Here is a 23,258-nt window from a genome sequence, read left to right on the forward strand (position 1 = left end):
GACAACAGCAACTATGGCTTTTAGAAATCTTATGTACACCCTTCCGTGGATTAGGTGATCCAGAGAGAGAGGCATGTTATGGCGAGGAGGGCATGGCCGAGAGATCAACGTACTTCCTCTTATGGGCCTTCTCAGACTTTGGCGTTTTCTGGCGAGGAGGGCAATGGCCGAGAGATCAAGAGAGGCCAGAGTGGAAAATGGAGATCAAGGAACATTGGAGAGGAGAGAGAGAGAGAGAGAGAGAGAGAGAGAGAGAGAGAGAGAGATTCGGCCGCTTATTGAAGGGAGGAGAGAAGAGGGGAGAAGGGTTTTGGGAGAGAAGAGGCGGGAGAGACGAGGGGAGAAGGGTTTTGGGAGAGGAGGGTGCGCGTGCGGGAGAGAAGATGCGCGATTTGGAGAGGCGCGATCTGAGGGTAAAAAATAGATTTTAGGGCCTGTTTGGATATGCATTTTGGGATGTATTGTATCATATTAGAAGTTATGATTTGATGTTTACTATGTTTGGATTGGAGTGAATAGGAGTTGAATCCTATGCGTGCGAATACAAACTCCAGCCAAATTTTCGAACCGACGGTAGAGTATTGTCAGTGGGTTCTATTGTTGTCAATACTTCATATTCATTGCGCTGTATTCGGCAGCAGATGAAAGTCTGAAATTTGTACGATTACAAGATATCTGGTACCTATGCAGTGTAAGATCGGGACCGTTCATTTGGTACATTTTAACGTGAAAATCATCTGGGCTAGAAATAAAAAAGTTTCATATGTCAAACAGGCCACCTGACCCATTTAAGATTGTACAATACGCAGACATAATACGTCCTATCCAAATATTGATCTATATAACGTATTGTATACTATGCCAAACTATACTTCCTATCCAAACATTGATTAATATCTGATTGATTTGGATGTATTTTGAAAACCGTCTAATGTATACATGAACAGTACCCAAGTACAATACAATACAATACTATACGCGAATCCAAATAGGCCCTCAAGTTTTTTCATTCGAGCGGCGGTGGATTCATGGTACATGGGCGGCCACTTAAAAATGCCTTTAATTTCCATATACAGTGGCAGTTTGTTGCGGCCACCTATAATAAAAATGCCCCTAATATTGGTATTTTTGTTAGTGTTAACATCATTAGCCTGCTCTGAAATTGTTCTTTGCACATCAGAGTTTCTTTCCTTCCACAACTTTTCCTTTACTAAGACACCTTTCAATTAGAAGGAATGCACATTTATTTTGGTTTGTCAGGCCTATTGATCTGATCGAATGTTTAACAGGTATGTGGAACAGCTGGTTGGTAGTGCAGAGGCTGCAATTGAGGAAGTTGTATGGCTGAGGGGTGAGTTTCCTTGGTAATTCCTTCATGAATACCATCAATACAATTTTTTATTTATATTATGACTATGCTTATTTAGGTGGCTCATCCAAATAAAATTGTTGTTGGGGGTCATTCCTATGGGGCATTCATGATGCGAACCACCTAGGACATGCTCCCCCCACCTTTTCTGCTGTGGAATTGTTTGTTCTAAAGTGTACAACAGAACGCTTACTTCTTTTAATTTTCAGGTATGGCCCCATTCATGATAGCTATTGAAATTAGTTGATTGCCAACCATTAAAGTGTTGAGATATGGAGCCACATCTGGACAGGGCCGATCGACCAGTCGAGTGGGCTGCTCAACCAGTCGAGTGGCCCACTCGACCAGTCAAGGGTTCGCTCGACTCAAAATCCAGCGAGCTGCAATTTTTGGTGTCTGAGGTGCTCAACCAGTTGAGGCCCATGCTCGACCGGTTGAGGGTCCGCTCGACTAGTCGAGGAGCCTACTCGACCAGTCGAGGTTACGCAGATTCGATTTCGGATTTGATGCGGACTGTGTAAATCTAAGGCGGTTCGGTAAGAGTGTGAAAGGGAAGTTGCCTAAACTATAAATAAGGGTCCTAGGGTTATTTTAGAGTATGAAAAAAGGGTTTTCTAAGCAAGGCTAAGGTTTTTCTCTGTGCATGGGAGCATCAAGAGGTTAATAATTTTCTTCATAATGGAAGTTTGCACCCATGGTTTTTTTTACCCTTGTTGGGGTTTTTCCACGTATATTCTGTCTTGTGGTTTGTTTGGAATGCTTTGATTCTATTTCTAGATTATATTTCTTTCTGTTTATCATTTTTGGGTGAGACAGGAGATTGGATCTCGGTTTACTAGCGTTGTTGGTGTGCTGCGCAACAACTGGTATCAAAGTTATTGGTTTAGTTCTAGTGAGAGTGATGGCGGAAGAAGAGAAAAATAAAATTGAGAAGTTTGATAATTCAAACTTTACCTTCTGAAAAATGCAGATGGAGGATTATCTATATCAGAAGGACTTCTATATTCCTCTAGACGGAAAAGAGAAGAAACCGAAAAAGATGATAGATGATAAATGGTCTTTATTGGATCGGAAGACTTTAGGAACGATCCGACTCTCTTTGTCTAAGAGCGTCGCCTTCAATATATCTAAGGTGAAGACTACAAAAGAATTAATGGAAGCCCTAGCTACAATGTATGAGAAACCCTCAACGTCCAACAAGGTTCATCTTATGAAACAGGTATTCAACATGAAGATGTCAGATGGTGAGAGCGTGGCTGAACATCTAAACGAGTTCAATACAGTCACGAGCCAATTGGAATCCATTGGCATTGTTTTTAAAGATGAGGTCAGGATGTTATTAATCTTGTCCAGTTTGCCAGACAGTTAGGATGATTTGGTGATTACTATGAGAAATTCTTTAGGATTAACAAAGATAAAATTTGATGATGTGGTCGGTCTAATTCTTAGCGAAGAATCTAGAAAAAAGGCATCAGGAGTTTCAGGGGATTAATGGAATGCTCTAAACGTTGAATGAATTTGAAGATCGCTAAACAAATGAGGCAATAAGCACGGGCGTTCTAAGTAGAGAAAGAAGTCTAAAGGACCAAAAGACAATCATGGATGTTTACATTGCGGAAAGAAGGGGCACATGAAACGTTATTGTAGGGTGCTTAAGAAACAAGAAGAAAGCTCTCAAGGTGGGAAGGATTTAGTAAATTTATCCTAAGAGAGTGACACAGAGGCGTTGATCTTGTCCCTTGATGGGAGGAATAAGTCTTGAGTTATAGACTCGGGTGCTTCATTTCATACCACTTCGTGTAAGGAAGTTCTACTTGATTATGTGTTAGGTGACTTCGAGAGAGTCTACCTAGGTGATGATGAGTTGTGCTGTATTGTTGGAAAGGAAGACGTTCATATCAGTTAGAAAGACAGAACGACTTTAAAATTAAAGGATGTCAAACATGCACCGAGTTTGAAACAAAACTTGATTTTAGTGAGATAGTTGGCCGATACCGGATAAGTGACGACATTCACTAGTGATTCCTGGAAGATCACAAAAAGTGTTTTGGTGATATCTCGAGGCAAGAAAGAAGATACTTTATACGTGACTTAAGGATCACATAGTTCACTCGCAGTCACATCAACTAGAATGAATAGGCAGTTATGGCATCAGAGGTTAGGACATATGAGTCATAAAGGGATGAAAGTGCTATTGTCAAAAGAGAAGCTACCAGGGCTAAAGTCTATTGACTTAGAATTCTGTGAGAACTGCGTGTATGGTAAGCAGAAGATGGTAAGTTTCAAGAAAACAGGACATGTTCCAAAGATACATCTGTTGGAACTTGTACACACTGATGTATGAAGACCAGCACAGGTATCATCTTTTGCTGGCTCATGTTGTTTTGTTTCTTTTATTGATGATGCTAGTAGAAAACTATGGGTCTATTTCTTAAGGTGTAAATCTCATGTATTTGATGTATTTAAGAAGTGAAAAGTAATGGTAGAAAGCGAGACAGGTAAAATAGTAAAATGTCTTAAATCAGATAATGGGGGAGAATACTTTGATAAGAGGTTTGAGGAGTATTGTACAGCAAATGGAATCAAACATCAAAAAATAATTCTAGGGACACCACAGCAGAACAATATGGCTAAGCGCATTAATAGGACCATCTTTGAGCACGCCAGGAGCATGAGGTTATATGTAGGATTGCCTAAGACATTTTGGGCAGATGCTGTGAATACTGTCACATATCTCATCAATAGAAGTCCCTCAGCACCATTGGATGGTGGGCTACCAGAAGAAACATGGACTGGGAAAGAAGTGAACCTTGCACATCTCAAAGTGGTCGGTTGCACTTCATACGTTCACATTGGTACAGAGCACAGAAACAAGCTGGATGCAAAGTTCAGGAAGTGCACGTTTATAGGCTACAGGCAATATGATTTTGGTTACCGTTTTTGAGATACAGAGAACAGGAAAATTATCAAAAGTAAAGATGTAGTCTTCAATGAAAAAGTGATGCACAAGGACAATATGGAGCAAAATAAGGCCGATGAGAAACAATTCGTAGAGTTGGAAGAGTTACCGGACATGGGTGTTATAGTGCCAAAGGATGAACATGCACAGGAGCATAGTGAGGCAGAGCCGCAGACATCGGTTGTGAGGAGGTTTACTCGGGAGATGAGACCCACAGTCTGATACTCACTCTCACATTATCTACTGCTGACAGATAATGGTGAACCAAAGTGTTTTGAAGAGGCATTACGGTCAGATACATGGGTTAAGTGGGAGTAGGCCATGGATGATGAGATGGACTCTCTTGAGTCTAATCATACATGGGAGCTAGTCACTCTACCTAAGGGTAAGAAAGCTCTTCATAAGAAGTGAGTTTACGGACTGAAGGAGGAGGACAATGGTTTGAAATGGTACAAGGGCAAATTGGTTGTTAAAGGATTCCAACAAAAGGCAGGTTCGACTTCACTGAAATATTTTCACCTATGGTGAAATTGTCTATGATTTGTATGATCTTGAGTATAGTGGCTACAAAGGACTTATATTTAGAGCAGCTAGATGTTAAGACAGCCTTTCATCATGGGGACCTTGAAGAAGAGATATATATGCATCAGCCAACAGGATACGTGACACCAGGAAAGGAGAACAAGGCATGTATACTGAAAAAAGTTTATATGGCCTGAAGTAGGCCCCGAGGCAATGGTACAAGAAGTTCAACAGTTTCATGATGAAAAATGGTTTTAAGAGATGTCATGTAGACCATTGTTGCTATTTAAAGAAGTTTGATATATCGTACATCATCCTTCTTTTATACGTTGATGATATGCTTGTGGCCAGATTAAACATGAAGGACATCTTAGATCTCAAAAGACAACTGTCTAGAGAATTTGTCATGAAGGATTTAGGAGCTGCAAAACAAATCCTAGGCATGAGGATAATGCGTGACAGGGAAAACAAGAAACTAGTTTTGTCACAGGCAGAGTTCATAGCCAAGTATAACACCCTAATTCTCATAAATCCGAGGATGATCGCTCGAGTACGAGAATCTCGAGGGTTACATCATAGTATGTAACTACCATTCATCTAATGTCCAAGACATCTCAAAATATCGACACATAACTGCTGTATAAACTATTTAAACGAGTTCATCATGTGTGAGTGGAAGTAAAAAGTAAAGTAAGATCCCATAGCAGGGGATTTTTAATTACAATTCCCAAACCAAGCAAAACTAAGATAATCTCTAAAAACATGAAAGTAAATAGATCCTATATCATCAGTTTAGCTCCAACGGCTCAACCATGTCAGCATACTATCCTTCCTCTCCATACTCTTAATTAGCTGCACTAGGGGTCTCATCATAGGCGCCATCTTCCTCCATCATACCTGTATCTATTTGGTGCAACCACACTATTGGGTGAGTGAAAACTCAGTGAAAATTTTTCGCAAGGATTCATGCATACCATATCATTCCAAAGTAGTTTAAACTAAACATAATCAATCATATGGAGGATAATGTGAACTTAAATGCAAATGTATGGGTGTATGAATGCGTGCTCAAGTCATAAATCTAGGGATGCATATCCAGCTGTCAAAATAAAGGGTCGCCCACGGTAGGTAGACTACCTGGAAAAGACCATGTAAGTGAGAGCGCCCAAGGATATTCTGACTCCTGAAAAAATACACGGGGTACGCTCGAGGAATGTCTAATCCCAGAAAAGCCTCATATAAAATAAGAGCCCCCAAAGTGACCCAAATGCACAGATTCTGGGAATTTAACTGAAGTGATAGAACCATCAATAGATCATGCAGAGTGTGAGTTACATTGAGCACTCGAAAAAGCTCATATATCATGCGTGGATGTCATGCACTATGATACTCAAGTACATTCTTTAGACTTTGTAAAATAACTCTTTAAATCACAAGCATTCTTAAAGCAAGATATCCACCATCTAAGCATGAATTCATTTGAACCTTGATACTTTTTCTAGGTCTAAGTGCTTGATTACCAATACAAAATGTCAATCTCAAGTAAGATTAGATGATTTAGGTTTACTAAGAGTCCCTTCTATCTTTCTTATAAGGAGAATATTCCATACGTAGTCTTTGTCATAGGACTTGTAATAAAAGTGAAATGAAGTTTGTAAGACTCATGTCACATTACTAGGAGTATTCTCATAAGCAAATAACTATCCATGTAATCTCTTGATAACTAGAATAGATGTAGTCATGGAGTTTTGAATAATAGGATTAAAGTATTCAATCGAACAGTAGATTTAACTCGCCATAATATGAATTTTTATCTCATGTTAGATCCAAACTAGCTTAGGAATTTTAAGAACATAGGAAGCTATAAAGGTGGTTCCTCACCCAACAATTAGTGCGATAGTTCTAAATAGGATTTCCTACTTCACATTATGATTAATAGAAGCGTACCATGATCAAACAATTACAACTATGGCATGATAATTGTAAGATAAAATTCTATAAAAATGGAATTTGAGCAATAGGGTTCTAAACACTCCATGATCATCTACACAAATTAAAGGCATAGGAATGAAAGTAAATAATACTATAACACTTCCCACATTTTAGGCTTAAACTAATCATGAATTAAATGAATGAAGAAGTAATGTGGGTCATTACCAATGAAAAATTAATAGAAATGTAACTACTAAACAATCACAAGATCATTATACTTCTAAGCTTAACTATCTTGGAATTTCTATGAAATGAGGAAGCCATGTGGGATGTCCCTCACCTTGGGTGGATATTTCTCTGATTTGTAGCGTTCTTATGGGGTAAATGTGATGATCCTGAAAATCCAAGCAATTATAAACTTAGTCTTCTAATTCCAACTCTCATATAGCCTAATTGTTATATGAGTCTTATTTTCTACTTGCTTGTCTGGACTGGTTGAAGGAAGGGGTGTCCTTCAAGGCAAACAATTTTATGTAGTTCCTGAATGGAATGTAATCAGACATTAGTGAGTCACAACCGAGTCGACTCAGTTGGGAAACTAGACGAGTCAACTCACAACCGAGTTGAGAGGTCTTACAACTAAATAACAGGCGTTGGTTTTATACCTGGGTGACGATTGCTATTGGCTGTTGAAGGGAGGATGGTTATTCTTTAGTGCAGTTGGATGGAGGTGTTACTGGAGGTATCATTACAACGCATTAGTGCTAAGTTAACTCGGTCTGGTCCCTAGTTTAAGGACTGGTTGGATGAGAGGGATACCTTTGGTCTTCCCTGGTTTCATTCAGCCTATGAATCTGGTGACGATCTTAGAGCTCTTCTCAGGTAGTTCCAGGCATTGGTCCTTAGGGGTGAAATGAATCTGACTCAGTCAGACACTCACTGAGTCAACTCATTCATGAGTTAAATGTAAAACTAACTCAAATGGATAGAGTTTGATCATGATACCTGGCAGTGAGCTAGCTCTATTTGGTAGTGTAGAAGAGATCAAAGAAATTATGGTCCTAAGTCTAGGCTAACCAGATGCTCTTCAACTAGGTGGTCGGCCGAGTTACTCACAAAAGTCGGATTGGAGATATGAAGATTCTGAACTCAGTTGGGTTTTTACCCTATCGACTCTTTAACGAGTTGAGTGCAAAACCAGTTCAAAGGAATGGGGTCCAGCGATATTACCTGGACTGAGAGCAGCTCCAACTAGTGGAGTGGAGGAGAAAGGAGTGCGACTCATGACGAGCCTCGCAGAGCTAATCTCACGAACGCGACTTGGTAGATGGGCTCTAATTGCCTAGAGTTTCGAAAACTTGTGTCAGGCTAACTGCTAGAGCCTACTCTCCCTCTCTGTAACACCCTTCTTCTTTCTCTCTTTATCCCTCCTTTCTCTCAGCAATGGGCGAGTCAGTCCCGATTGACTCGCTCTTTGGTATGGCTGGGTCGAGTTGCAACAGAAATCTACATCTCACACCAGCAGCCGATCCATTATCCCTCTCTACTTCTATATTTCTCCTCTCTTTCTCTCTCTCCTCCTCATGGTCTTTCCTCAGCAAGGAAACAACTCAAACTGAGTCGACTTGCTATAGGGGCCCGCAACTCGCTTGGCTGCATGTTCTCTCACTCTCTCTACCCCTCCTTTACTATTTCCGTTCTCTTTCTTTCTTGGGATTTGCCCTAAAAACCGGCTACTTATAGCTATTTCAGCTTCTGGGTTTTTCTACGGCCGAGCTGATAAGTAATAGTCGAGAACAACTAGCCATTAGAATCTTCCCATGAGTCGGATCTTGTACATGGGCCTCAAATTTAAACTTTGATGGACATTAGAGAGGGTGGGCTATATGATGGACGTTTCAGATAAGAGGAATGGTGGTTATCATAGAAAGTGGAATAACCGGCCAGCTTAGGGAAGATGACCTGTTGGTCATGGTGATTTTGCGCCTAACGGCTGATTCCTCTATCAGAGCCATTTATATGGGTTGGATTGTACCCAAGAAGCTTGTGGGGTCTGTCATATGGTGATGGGTAGACCCTTGATGATTAGAGGGGAGTTGGTTTGAGCCGTTATGGTGACTCGTCAATTTCTCTTTGATTTCTCGACTGGCTACAAGATTTTGAAAGAGAACCTAAAACCAACGCTCGGGATTCATCTGAGGGAGATATTTAGCAGCCAACAATCGGCTGAGATGGATCATTCTACAAATGGAATGATTCTTTCTCCCTTTTGCTGTCGCCGTGTCATTACCAGAAATAGATGGTGACTGCATGTTGAGGGTCAAATATTGCATATTAGACCCATTTATTGCATGGATTTACAAGCATGATATCGTTTAATAGCCTGATTTAATTGTATTTGTGATGCAGAGTGTATTTACAAGCATGAACTGAAAAGGGGTGCTTAAACCATGGATTTAACACTCTGATGACACCCAAGGCAAGGGACGGACTCCAGGGGACCAAGATCGATGGAATTACACACCAGGGATCTGAGGAAATCAGGCCATTCACGTTAAAGAGGCCCGAAATTGGTGAAGAATGCAAGATCACATAGTTCCCGCCATCTGATTGGCTCAAAACTTCATACATGGCTTGAGGGCCATAAATTAACTGTACATATCAAATTTCAGCCCTCGGATCACTATGGAAGTGCCCCAACTGACAGATCAGCCCATAAACCGTTGATTCTGGGCCCACCTGATATCTAGAACTATCCAAATTTGGTCTCGACGGTTTAAATAAGATGGAAAAATGAATGGATGGATCAAATTGTTGAAATACATAATGGGGCCCGTATGTGATGTGTGTGTGCACAGCACACGCAGACCCGAGCCGCACCGAGCCAATAAACGCGGGTCAGCAGCGCTGACCCGCGTCTCCTTCCCAAACACGGCAACAGCCGTTTCACGACGTAAAACGAACGGACACTGTCCGTTTTTACGGACGCTAGTGGGCCCCACAGAGCATACGTACGGACAATCCAAACCGTCCATCGTGTAGAGGGCCTCGACTACTATAAAACCTTGCTAAACTTTTGGACCCATGCAAGCACACGTGCGCGATACAGAGGCCACAAACAGGCGGTCCTGCGACATTTAAAACAGTTTTTGAGGTGATTTCTTCTCTGGGCCGCCTCAATGGGCATTCAAAATCACCCATTCTTAACTGAAATTTCATCCTGAATCTAATGGACGGGGTGGATTTCTCTGAAAATACCTCTGTGGGGCCCACCGAACACGTCAGCGCCTCTACGTACGCCTTACGCGCGTTCGGCAAAACCGGAATTTGCGGGAGATAGTGGGCCACGGTCATCAATACTTTGAGTGATCCAGACCGTCCAAAGTGTCCACAGGGAGTCCAATACTCTAGCCAAGATTTCAGAATTGTCAGGTAGGTCGATATCACGCCGCAAAGACACTCCAAACGCAAGTCGTTTTGCATTTTTACTGCGCATACGAACTCAGTTGCGGAAACAAAGTGCGAAAGCTCTCCTAGTGCGGAAGGAAAACTTCGACCGAAGTGTTCAGGAGGGTCTTCTATAAAACAGAGAAGAGAAAACATGAAAAGGAGTCTCGGTTTGGAGGTTGGAGCGTGGAGGCTGAAAATGGACATAAAACGGAAGCGCTGAAGACGTTGGCTGCTGGACGTCGGCTGCTGAACGTGGAGTTGCTTTTGGGCTGGCACGTGAGTGGAGGTTGACTGCTGGAGGACGTGGGTTAGAAGGAAAGAAAAGAGAGAGTTGCTGGCTTGTGAACGAGAAGACTGGACGGGGAAAGGGAAGTTTTCCCTTATTTTCTTCTTCTTTTTCTTATTTTTCTGGGCGGTTATTCTCTTCTTTCCTTATGAACTCTAAGGATTTTAGCCTAATCATGGTAGGCTAAACCTCTTAGCTAGGGCTAAGAGGTGAAGCTTGTAGCGAGATGGGAGACACTATTTCATGCGTTTAATTTGAATTTCTGAACTGAACTTGGTTTTAAATTGATTATTAAAAGAATATTTTCCCAGTCTTTAATGGTCAGTTGTGACTGAAATTACAATGGGTTTGCAATGGCTTTGAATATCTCTTTTTCTCTTTTTGATGTTTATGACGTCAGGAGGCCATGTTGTTCACCATCGTCTCCTGGGCATGGTTGGATGATAGTACTCTTCCTGATCTTCATACATTGTTGATTGGTTGGTAATTAGTTTAATCCTGTTGTTTGCTTTGTCTCCTAGGCATGGTTAGATGATGGAATCCATTCTAATTCATACACCTTTCACCTCTTGAAAACTATATCAAGTAAGTTCAGTTTGAATTCCATAATCCTTGATGCAGGCATAAGATCTCCCTGATCTCTACAAGTGGATCCTCTGAATCCCTAGTTTCCTTCCTCAGAATTCCTTAAAGTTTTAGATAATTATTCCACAATTATTTCTTAAATTCTCTTTGGTTTAAATCACATCTTAGTCTAGTTCTAGTTCTACTTGGTTTCAGATAACGTACAGGTATCAGTCCCTGTGGATTCGACCTCGGTCTTACCGAGTTTATTACTACATCACAACCCTGCACTTGGGGTGTGAACAAGTTTTTGGCGCCGTTGCCGGGGACTGATGGTTACGTTTTTCTGAAATTAATTAGTTTTAGAATTAGGATAAGATTAGGATTTTACTAACATTATGTTAAATGTTTTTATTTTATTTTATTTTTAGAAACTATTATTTTATTTTTAGAAACTAACCTGTTTTCCTGTTTTGTAGGATTCTGAAATAACTTCTAAACTGGTAATCCCTTTCTAATTCCTCTACTTTTTCTATTTTTAGAATTAGAATTTGAGTTTTGAAAATTTTCTATTTTCTAGTATTTTTCTATTTTTAGGAACTAGTTTATTTTTAAAACTTTCATCTTTTGTTTTTAGAAACTAGGTTAATTATTGCCCTTTTTAGAAATTCTTTCTAATTTTAGAAACTAACTCATCTTTCATTTATTTTATTTTTAGGCTTCGATTTTCTATTTTAGAGACTTTCTAATTCTAGGTCTTCTTTTTAGAAACTAACTTAGCTTCTAGGTTTAGGGAACTTTCCTTTTTAGAAACTAACTTTCTATTGTTTTCTTTTACAGGATCTTAACATAGGAACTTCTCATTTGGTACCTTCTTTCTAACTTCTCCTCCTCTTACTTTCCATACTTCTGTAGGATTTTTCTTCTATTTTTCTTAGAATTAGACTCAGAGTTAGGGTTCTACTATGGAAGCGTGGGTACGTGCATATGCCGAGATGGATAAGAGATATTGGGGAATGCCTGAGGGTTGTGGAATTCAACGTATACCTCAAGATTTTTCTCCATCGAGAACAGACATTGAGAACCGACTAGAACGTTATGCTCCATCGGCTAATAGGTCTATATACGATCATAATTATGGGAATGAGGATTATTATCAACCATCATATTCTCCCATGTATGATCAATATGACTATAACCAGTGGAACCATCAAAACTGGGAAGATGAACCAACAACATGTTGTAATGATTATTCTCTTGGATACACTACCTTTGAGAACCAACCAGAAACGATCCAAGAGAATTCATTTCAGCATAACATGGAGTGTATTAGAAAAGCAATGAAAGCACTCAATTCGCGCCTCGATAGGATAGAGGAAGCTCGCTCATCCCAACTACAATCCAACCTAGAAATACAATGCGAGGAAAATGATCCTCACTCGCTTTTGAAGAAATCTGAAATTTGGAATGAGGAGTTGGATTCCATTAATGAGCATACGGTTCAATTCCCCGATGAGTCGATCTCAATGACTGTTCAAAAGAATGGTGGAGATACATGGGTGTCTTTCGAATATAATGATGATGATATACTTCACTCACAGGATACACTAGATTTCAATGATGAGGGAGATGTTGGTTTATGTGAACCTCAATCCAATCTGGGAATAGAATGCGAGGAAAGTGAACTCACCCCAAATGTGCACTGCACTGAACTAGAATATGATGAGTACTGGGATGACGATCATGAATATACAGCCCAAAGTCCCCTAGAATCAATCTCAAGTTTGATCCAGGTCAATGATCAAGACGTACACGAAGTGGTCGGTCATAATGAGCCACTCTCCTCACCTGACATGTCTGATTTTAAGGTGGAGGATGAGCCCCTTATAATCGACCCGTCCAACTCGTATGAAACATGTTTGGACCACTCCTCTGAATTAAATGATGATGTGATTCAGGAGAAGGATGAGTTGCTCGCTACGACCTTGGAAATTGAAGCCACTAAGTTGAGGCCACCATCTGAGCTGTACACGGTTGACAATTCAACACCTTGATTGAGTAGTTTCAATGAACAAAGTGATCACATCGATACTTCCCCTATTGATTTTCATCTATCTGTGTAGGGCTGGAGCAAGAGAGCACACCTCCGTTTACCTTTAAAGACAATGGATTCCTTGGGCAGATCATCACGAGCTTTAATGTGGAACATAAGTCATGCTCAACTGAATTTCCTAACTTTTTGGATAATTGTTTTGCACACTTTGCAGATTCAAATGATCTCATGATAAGAGACATAGTGAATGCCTTGCAAGACAACATCTCGGTAGTCATCACTGACCGAGAGAACCCTTACTCTGAAGCCCCTTCTTCCACAGATCCTGAATGTTTACCATTAGGGGAGGAGGAGCTAAAAATTGAACTGAAGTTTGCTACTTCGGAATGTGTTGAGACTACACCACTTCCTAAAAATTTTTCTCAATTTGATCTACCTGTAGTCTCTGATTCACCATGGGATACTAACTTTGCAACTTTTTCTGACACAGGTGAATCATATATACTTTGGATACCTCAAGCGAATCAACCTCAAAATTTTAATGAGGTACATAAGTTTCTCTGTAAAGTCAAGCTCCAGGGCATCCAAGCCTATTGCAAAAAGGGCTTTTGGATGATCCTGTTGAGAAACTTACAGAGAAACTTATCACGATACTGGCCGGAAGAAGAACCTTGCGACATGATCGAGTAGTTTTTCCCTACTTTCATAGGACTATGGTAGTTTGCTTTATGCTGTTCTAGGATAGACGGCTTTATGTTGTTAGGTTAGTTTGCTTGATACGTTGTTTTAGGATAGTTTGCTTTTGTTGGTTTCTCTCTTATGCTAACCTGCTCTGATATCTTTAGAAAGTCTCTCGATTCGTTATCCAGGTACTATCTTCCCATCACTTTTTCATTTATTTTTGTTGGCCCATGTGCATTGCATGCTTATTTCTTTTACATTGAGGACAATGTAGATTTTAGGTTGGGGGTGGGAGATTAGGTTTCCTAATAAGCATTTTTCTTGGTCTTGAGCAAAAATTGTGAAATTTTTTTTAAATTTTTCTGGACTTTCTTGTGAATTCGAAGGGATTTTGACGGCCATCTAGGGCACTTGGAATTTCAAGATACGTGATGTTGGTAATTTAAGACGCTTGGATTCAGTATCTGTTGGATTTCATAGTTAAGTTTGAATTGTTAATCCAAAATTAGAAGTTGTAAACATTGATTGAGTTATGATCTCACATGTCACATCTCGCTTTCACGTTAAGGTTTCAGTTTGATATTGAAGGATTTACTTGGTACTCACTAAGCTTGAAAGAAACCAACCTGAGAAATTGAAAGGATTGGGCGAATGGTCTATACCATAGGTTTGCTCCCTATAGGTGTAGATTTAATTCCCTATAAATGATATGTGAAAAATTTGGGTGTACAGTCTTCATCATAGGTTTGCTCCCTGAAGGTGAGGATTTGATTCCCCTTCTTGGTGTCACTTTTAATGGAAAAGTCAAAAGCTGAAGGAATGAAAAGATGATTTGTGAGGCAAGTTTTGGTTATCATGAATCTTTTTATTAGTTACCAGTGATATCCTGAAATAGAGAAGTGAATTTTAATGATAATAAGCTGAGATTATACTGTATACTTATAGATCTCAATGATTAGAATTTTTTCTAATTAATGGAATAATACTTTGAACTTGATTAGGAAGTTTACCGTGCGCTTGAGTCTAGGAGGAAGTAATATCCAACATTCATGAATCTGGGAATTCTCATATCTGGATTATTCTACAAAAATCACGCGAGTTTATAGAAATTGTCCTGTAATTCTCAATTTATTTTTCGCATACCTTGCTCGGGACTAGCAAGATGCTGGTTGGGGGTTATGTTGAGGGTCAAATATTGCATATTAGACCCATTTATTGTATGGATTTACAAGCATGATACCGTTTAATAGCCTGATTTAATTGTATTTGTGATGCAGAGTGTATTTACAAGCATGAACTGAAAAGGGGTGCTTAAACCATGGATTTAACACTCTGATGACACCCAAGGCAAGGGACGGACTCCAGGGGACCAAGATCGATGGAATTACACACCAGGGATATGAGGAAATCAGGCCATTCAAGTTAAAGAGGCCCGAAATTGGTGAAGAATGCAAGATCACATAGTTCCCGCCATCTGATTGGCTCAAAACTTCATACATGGCCTGAGGGCCATAAATTAACTGTACATATCAAATTTCAGCCCTCGGATCACTATGGAAGTGCCCCAACTGACAGATCAGCCCATAAACCGTTGATTCTGGGCCCACCTGATATCTAGAACTATCCAAATTTGGTCTCGACGGTTTAAATAAGATGGAAAAATGAATGGATGGATCAGATTGTTGAAATACATCACAGTGGGGCCCGTATGTGATGTGTGTGTGCACAGCACACGCAGACCCGAGCCGCACCGAGCCAACAAACGCGGGTCAGCAGTGCTGACCCGCGTATCCTTCCCAAACACGGCAACAGCCGTTTCACGACGTAAAACGAACGGACGCTAGTGGGCCCCACAGAGCATACGTACGGACAATCCAAACCGTCCATCGTGTAGAGGGCCTCGACTACTACAAAACCTTGCTGAACTTTTGGACCCATGCAAGCACACGTGTGCGATACAGAGGCCACAAACAGGCGGTCCTGCAACGTTCAAAACGATTTTTGAGGTGATTTCTTCTCTGGGCCACGTCAATGGACGTTCAAAATTACCCATTCTTGACTGAAATTTCGTCCTGAATCTAATGGACGGGGTGGATTTCTCCGAAAATACCTCTGTGGAGCCCACCGAACACGTCAGCGCCTCTGCATACGATTTGCGGGAGATAGTGGGCCACGGTCATCAATACTTTGAGTGATCCAGACCGTCCAAAGTGTCTTCAAGGAGTCCAATACTCTAGCCAAGATTTTAGAATTGTCAGGTAGGTCGATATCACGCCGCAAAGACACTCCAAACACAAGTCGTTTTACATTTTTACTGCGCATACGAACTCAGCTGCGGAAACAAAGTGCGAAAGCTCTCCTAGTGCGGAAGGGAAACTTCGACCGAAGTGTTCAGGAGGGTCTTCTATAAAACAGAGAAGAGAAAACATGAAAAGGAGTCTCGGTTTGGAGGTTGGAGCGTGGAGGCTGAAAACAGACATAGAACGGGAGCGCTGAAGACGTTGGCTGCTGGACGTCGGCTGCTGAACGTGGAGTTGCTTTTGGGCTGGCACGTGAGTGGAGGTTGACTACTGGAGGACGTGGGTTAGAAATAAAGAAAAGAGAGAGTTGCTGGCTTGTGTAAACGAGAAGACTGGACGGGGAAAGGGAAGTTTTCCCTTATTTTCTTCTTCTTTTTCTTATTTTTCTGGGCAGTTATTCTCTTCTTTCCTTATGAACTCTAAGGATTTTAGCCTAATCATGGTAGGCTAAACCTCTTAGCTAGGGCTAAGAGGTGAAGCTTGTAGTGAGATGGGAGACACTATTTCATGCATTTAATTTGAATTTCTGAACTGAACTTGGTTTTAAGTTGATTATTAAAAGAATATTTTCCCAGTCTTTAATGGTCTGTTGTGACTGAAATTACAATGGGTTTGCAATGACTTTAAATATCTCTTTTTCTCTTTTTGATGTTTATGACGTCAGGAGGCCCCGTTGTTCATCATCGTCTCCTGGGCATGGTTGGATGATAGTACTCTTCCTGATCTTCATACATTGTTGATTGGTTGGTAATTAGTTTAATCCTGTTGTTTGCTTTGTCTCCTAGGCATGGTTAGATGATGGAATCCATTCTAATTCATACACCTTTCACCTCTTGAAAACTATATCAAGTAAGTTCAGTTTGAATTCCATAATCCTTGATGCAGGCATAAGATCTCCCTGATCTCTACAAGTGGATCCTCTGAATCCCTAGTTTCCTTCCTCAGAATTTCTTAAAGTTTTAGATAATTATTCCACAATTATTTCTTAAATTCTCTTTGGTTTAAATCACATCTTAGTCTAGTTCTAGTTCTACTTGGTTTCAGATAACGTATAGGTATCAGTCCTTGTGGATTTGACCTCGGTCTTACCGAGTTTATTACTACATCACAACCCTGCACTTGGGGTGTGAACACTGCATATTACACGATGTACATGTGCGTAACCTCACGTCCACATGGTCGTCCGAATTTCCAGCTAAAAGTATGCCTTGGGAAAATTTCTCATCCAGTCGTTGCATTAAGGTGGATTTGATGCTCCATTGTTCGAGTGTCCAAGCGGCCCATTCGACACCACATCTGACCTAGGTTATGGTCGGTGGGTCACGCTGGTCATGATGGATGGCTCGGATCCGATGAGACCTAACTCAAATCACTCTAAATGGTGGGTCTCTCAGATGCAGACGAACGAAATTTTAAAAAAATGATCAGCAACGAGAAGAAAAATCAAGTAGAATCCGATTTTGAATTTATATCGGGTTAAACTCTTTTTGACCCGGTACTTTTGTTTCGTGTATTACACGTGCAGTCCACCTATGCACACACACGGATCTAATGTGGGGTCCACATCAAGATCTAGGTCGATCAATACCATCTATTAGTCTTGAAAGGTCCTTAGATGCCTAAGGTTGGAGTTCTAGTAAGTTTGATTACTCGTGAATGAGCTTTGAGTTGTCTGTTCCTCTTACAATGCTTGTGAATTGTCCTAAGCTGAGGATCAATCCCCTTTTGTTCTTGTAAGAGACCATACTTAGAGATTTATTCTTAATGAGTGTTTGATCGCTTTTAGTTAAACCGTTGGTTTTTAAGTGGGGTGGTCGATCCTATTTTTAAGTTGATATCTATGATTAAAATTGAGGGTCGTTACACCAAGGTACTTGATCGATTCAGTATGGGAGGTGTTAAGCCGGTTAGCATTCCATTAGCCAATCACTTCAAGCTTTCTAAGGAGCAAGGTACGAAGATGTAGGAGGAACGAAACTACATGGCTAAAGTCCCATACGCGTCAGCAATTGTGTAACGGCCTGAAATTCGGGGGTTGAGCATAACTCAACTCCCGAGTTTCAGAACATCACTTATGTAACATATGAAATGATGAATGTATGTTGTCTGTATTAGTGTATAAAACATGGAGTAGATTAAGCCAAGCTGCAAACATAATCCAGGGACAGATGAAATGTACAAGCGGAAGACAGAAGTGAACATATGAACTAGTGTAAGTCCCCAAAGGATGTGTGCAGTGCTAGGTTAATATTTACAAGTGTTTGTCTCAAAATACAAGTATCAAAATGAAATAAACTACTACAATAATAACTCTGAATCCCCGTAGCTCAGGACACGACTCACATGAACCCGCCTGAGAACTGCATAAAGGAGAACGCCTTCTCATCATCCTCATACTCCTGCTCTGCCTCGTGGGTGGCATCATGATCTGCATCTAAGACAGAGTCTGGTTAGTGTTTAAACATCGTCCCAGAATGTGGGAGTGAGTGATCAACTCAGTGGAACTATACAGTAAAAGTTAACATGTTATCAATTCAATCAAGCAGTAATGATAAAGCAATGCAATCAAACATATCCTAATTGCTCTTGTTAATGTAAGGATGTATGTAAAAATGATGCATGCCCTCGCCTGCACTCCCTCAGTGTCTTCATCTTACGGTACGCATGACAACCTCCCGTAGTGCTCCACAACGCTAAGGCACATGCAATGCAGTGTATGAACATGATTACCAAGTTGTTATTAGTCCTTTTCATACAGCAGGATTGGGAAGCTAAGGTACCTTCCTTATATCAATTCCTAAATGGTGATCCATTCTAGGGTTGTCAGTCCTAGACAATCTCATATGATATTATGGTTCTAGGTCACTGCAAAGGGCTCGTCACCAATCAATGTAGGCCTAATCATAACTTAGTTGCTATAATAAAGCTCATCGCCTCAATGCAGTATCATGGTATGCTCGAGGTCACTACAAAGGGCTCGTTACTAATCAATGTAGGCCGACAGCACGAATATAGTGTTCCATACCACCATAATCGGCTCATGAGTTTGGATTGCTCACTGGTCACTACGGAGAGGCTCGTCACCCTAGCGTAGGCTGACAGCTTGACCACAGTGTCCCATACCACCATGCCCGACTCATGAGTCTTAGCGGATCGAGGTACCATAGTTAATGGGATTGCACTGGTAAGTTTGGTACCCTAGATTCAAACAGTAGCGTCCATACATGGTGGACATCCACCAGGACAATCAGGTTACTTGACGAGCTCGACTAGCACGAGCGCACGTTGAGTTGAATGACATGAAGTGTGAAAACACTCTGTGTGGCCAAACTACTGCTGACAACCCTAATACGACTCGGGTTCGTCAAACACGTCTTACGTGGCGAAAACGACCTCAGCCACGAACTCAAAGCTTGTTACCAATTTCCTGGACTATTTCATAGTCCCAAACACCTTCAATTATAACAAATATTCATACCAGCAATTCAGAACAGTAATGGATCAACAATTCCAATCATACAAGCATGTGAGCATTTGATGGATTTCAACTTAACATAAATTCACACCTAAGTAGTGCCTAAATTAAACAAACAAAGAATGGAAGTTGTATGTAGGAAATCATAATCATCATTAAGATAGTTGAGAATCTCCTCTCAACGCCCATAAACAGTACAATATATTACACACTTGACCATTCAGACATTTCTACAAACACTTAGACTACATATTCCAACATACATGATGTATGTTGGTGATAGTACACATTAGGATAATTCCTTTCACCAAGGAGTTGATACACATACAACTAGCACAAACACACGATAATTAATCATGGTAAACACATGCTCGTATTTCATATGTATATGATACTTTCTACCTATACATGAAATACACAAATCTCAATATAGTTTATATATATCAGAAGCACAATATAGACATAATATTTGGCATGTGAAATTTCACCCACAACAATAATAAACCATTAACCGACATTGAAAGCCTTGAAAATCATAACCTATACAAATATAGTCCGCACCTTTAACCAGATATTGCGCAACGGATTCGATTTAGACGATAAATCTTCGTCGACGCTGAATAGGTAACCTAAGGCATGAATTAGATCAGCTACATCAACACTTAATCTATTCTAAGTTCTAAAACAGGTTAGGGTTTAATTGACTTACCCAAAAATGAGATTAGAATCGCCAAAATAATGATTCAGATGTGATGGATTAGGTACGCCGGGTAATTGGAAAGAATTCCAAGATGATTCACTAACTTCTCTCTCACTTCTCTCTCCTTTCCTCTCTCTCTCTCTCTTAGCCAGGGTTTGAAAAATTCGTATGGAATTTGAGAGTGAGGGTTTAAGGTCTTTATATACGCCAAAATTTAATGGAATTAGCCCCAGGGCCAAGGTATACTTTGGTTATAACCAAATCGGGTCTATTTCAGTACAACGGAGCACTTCTGGAGGCCCCTTTTCCATGTGCGGTCGGACTTAAGCTCCCTGACCATGGATCTAGGTTAGGCTAAGTTTTTATTCCGATCGAATTTACAGATCAGCCGTGGCGGACCAGTTTCAGTTCAGCGGTCAGGGTCACTCGATCAGGGCCACAAGTACATCGACATGTGAGGGACATTTCTCCTGATCCGAGGGTGTATTTGGGTCAGATTTTGACGGTCAAAATCCTTATATTTGATCCGTAAGCGACATGACTCAGATTACTTAAATTTAAATTTTATTTCAAAATATTTTCACGTTTCTCACACTTTTCACTCCAGGCTCAAGTTGTGCATTTCTATACACAGTTTGGACTTGATTTTCGAGGGGGTTGTCAAGTCTAGTAATGCGGTCATAACTGTATAGTTTCAGGGTAATCGGACTTTCGACGTGCGGTCCAGGTCCGATACGGAGTTTCATGATGCTCTCGAGAGCAACTGGGTTTAAAGATGGATTCTAGATTTTAGGATAATGTAGCATCAATGATTCTGCACGTTTTGGGTCTTGCAAATCAAATTTAAAGTAATTAGTGCTAATTTCATAAGCACTCTAGTTTAGCACTTGCTAATATTAACCTAATTTCTAAAGGATTTGGTCCTGGGTGATTTCTGCCTGAGGTGGTACTTGGGTCTTTGTATGGATTTTTTTGAGATGTTACATATTGGGAGTCTCATGTATGCTATGGTAAGCATGAGGTTAGATATTGCTCAAGCAGTGGGAGTTATTAGCAGGTTCATGAACAACCCCGGGAAGGAACATTGGGAAGCTCTGAAGTGGATCCTTAGATACCTGGTAGGTACTGTGGATATATGGTTGTGTTATGGAGGATCAAAAATCAAGCCACAAGGCTACGTAGATTCAGATTTGGCAGGAGATATCGACAGCAAAAGAAGTACTACAGGTTATGTCTTTACTCTGGGTAGTGTTGCAGTCAGTTAGGTCTCTCAGTTATAGAAGATAGTATCTATCAGTACAATGAAAACAGAATATGTTGTAGCTACATAAGCATGCAAGGACATGGTGTGGATGCAAGGTTTCATGGAAGAGTTAGGAAAGAAGCAAGCAGATTGTAAGTTGTATAGTGACAATCAGAGTGTAATACACTTGGCTAAGAATATAGCCTTTCATTCAAGGACCAAGCATATTAACATTAGATATCATTTAATACATTTGTTACTAAAAGATGGATCGATTGCTCTGGAGAAGATCCATACAAGTGAGAATCCTATGAATATGCTCACCAAGGCGGTCACATGGGAGAAGTTAAAGCTCTGTTCAGCTTTGATTGGTCTTCAGGCTTGAAGACGGGGAGGTGGTGCACTCCAGATGTAGAAGACGAAGGATTATGACGATGTGTCTCTAAGTGGGAGATTGTTGAGATATGGAGCTACATTTGTATAGGATCACTTGACCAGTCGAGGGTTTGTTCGACTCAAAGTCCAACGAGCTGCAATTTTTGGTGTCTGAGGTGCTTGACCAGTCGAGGCCCATGCTCGACCGGTCTAGGGTCCACTCAACTAGTCGAGGTTACGTAGATTCGATTGCGGACTTGATGTGGACTACGTAAATCAGAGGTGGTTTCACAAAAGTGCGGAAGGGAAGTTGCCTAAACTATAAATAAGGGTCCTAGGGTTATTCTAGGGTATGAAAAAAGGTTTTCTAAGCAAGGCTAAGGGTTTTCTCTGTGCATGGGAGCATTAAAAGGTTAGTATATTGCTTGTAATCTCGTTTTCTTCATAGTGGAAGTTTGCACCCATGGATTTTTACCCTTGTTGGGGTTTTTCCACGTATATTCTGTCTTGTGGTTTGTTTAGAATGCTTTAATTATATTTCTAGATTCTATTTCTTTTTGTTTATCATTTGTGGGTAAGACCGGAGATTGGATCTCAATTCACTAGCTTTGTTAGCATGCTGCGTAACACGAAGGCCTTATTTCACTTTTGTTGGTGTAGAATGAAGATAGAACACTTTGGGAAGCTACTAATACTTATGTTGAGATGAGCCCCTTCATGTCAGCTAACAAAATCAAGAAAGTGATTTTACCTATGCATGGAGGAGAAGACAACAATCCAATGGCAATAAGAGGTAGGTTGTCATTGGCATTTGCAGATGAATGCTAACAACATTCCTACTGTGCATTGTGCATTGGCTAGCTTTTTGCAGCTGTCAGCTTGTTTTCTGCATTGTGGCCCACCTGATGAGCTGACCACAATGATTCTTGGTTTAGGACATCTACATGAGGGCCATCTGATGGATATCTTGGATCTTACCAACATTGCCACATCGACACATGTGGTGGTGTGTGAGTAGGTGCTGGCTACATGTGCATATGTTTTTGTAATTCTGCAGCGGTGAAGGCTACCATTTGTGATGAGTTTTGAGCTGACCTTGAGTTTTAAATTTGAGTTTCTGGTTAAGTGCCTTGAGCCTAATAACTTATTTATTTATTCGTTTTATCTTGTTGGATGTTACAGCCTATTGTGTAGTTATAGTTGAGTCAGTTGGCAGACAAATTCCCATTGCCTTTCTGGAGCAGGTTAAGGATGATTTCAACAAGAAGTACAGAGAAGAAAGAGCTGCCATTGCTATTGCTAATAGCCTTAATAAGGAGTTTGGGTAATTCAACTAAAATGGTGTTCAT

At 40.5% G+C, this 23,258-nt stretch overlaps 1 long non-coding RNA gene across 1 annotated transcript; it reads left to right on the forward strand.

The window, feature by feature from the left end:
* Positions 1–1,227: 1,227 nt before the first annotated feature.
* On the forward strand, positions 1,228–22,689 carry LOC131218969 (uncharacterized). The gene is made up of 3 exons (XR_009157933.1): positions 1,228–1,351; positions 1,428–1,578; positions 22,570–22,689. It is a non-coding gene; the product is annotated as an uncharacterized LOC131218969 (long non-coding RNA).
* Positions 22,690–23,258: the final 569 nt, after the last annotated feature.

The sequence above is a fragment of the Magnolia sinica genome, chromosome 11 (genome assembly GCF_029962835.1).
Source record: "Magnolia sinica isolate HGM2019 chromosome 11, MsV1, whole genome shotgun sequence".
Classification (NCBI taxonomy): domain Eukaryota; kingdom Viridiplantae; phylum Streptophyta; class Magnoliopsida; order Magnoliales; family Magnoliaceae; genus Magnolia; species Magnolia sinica.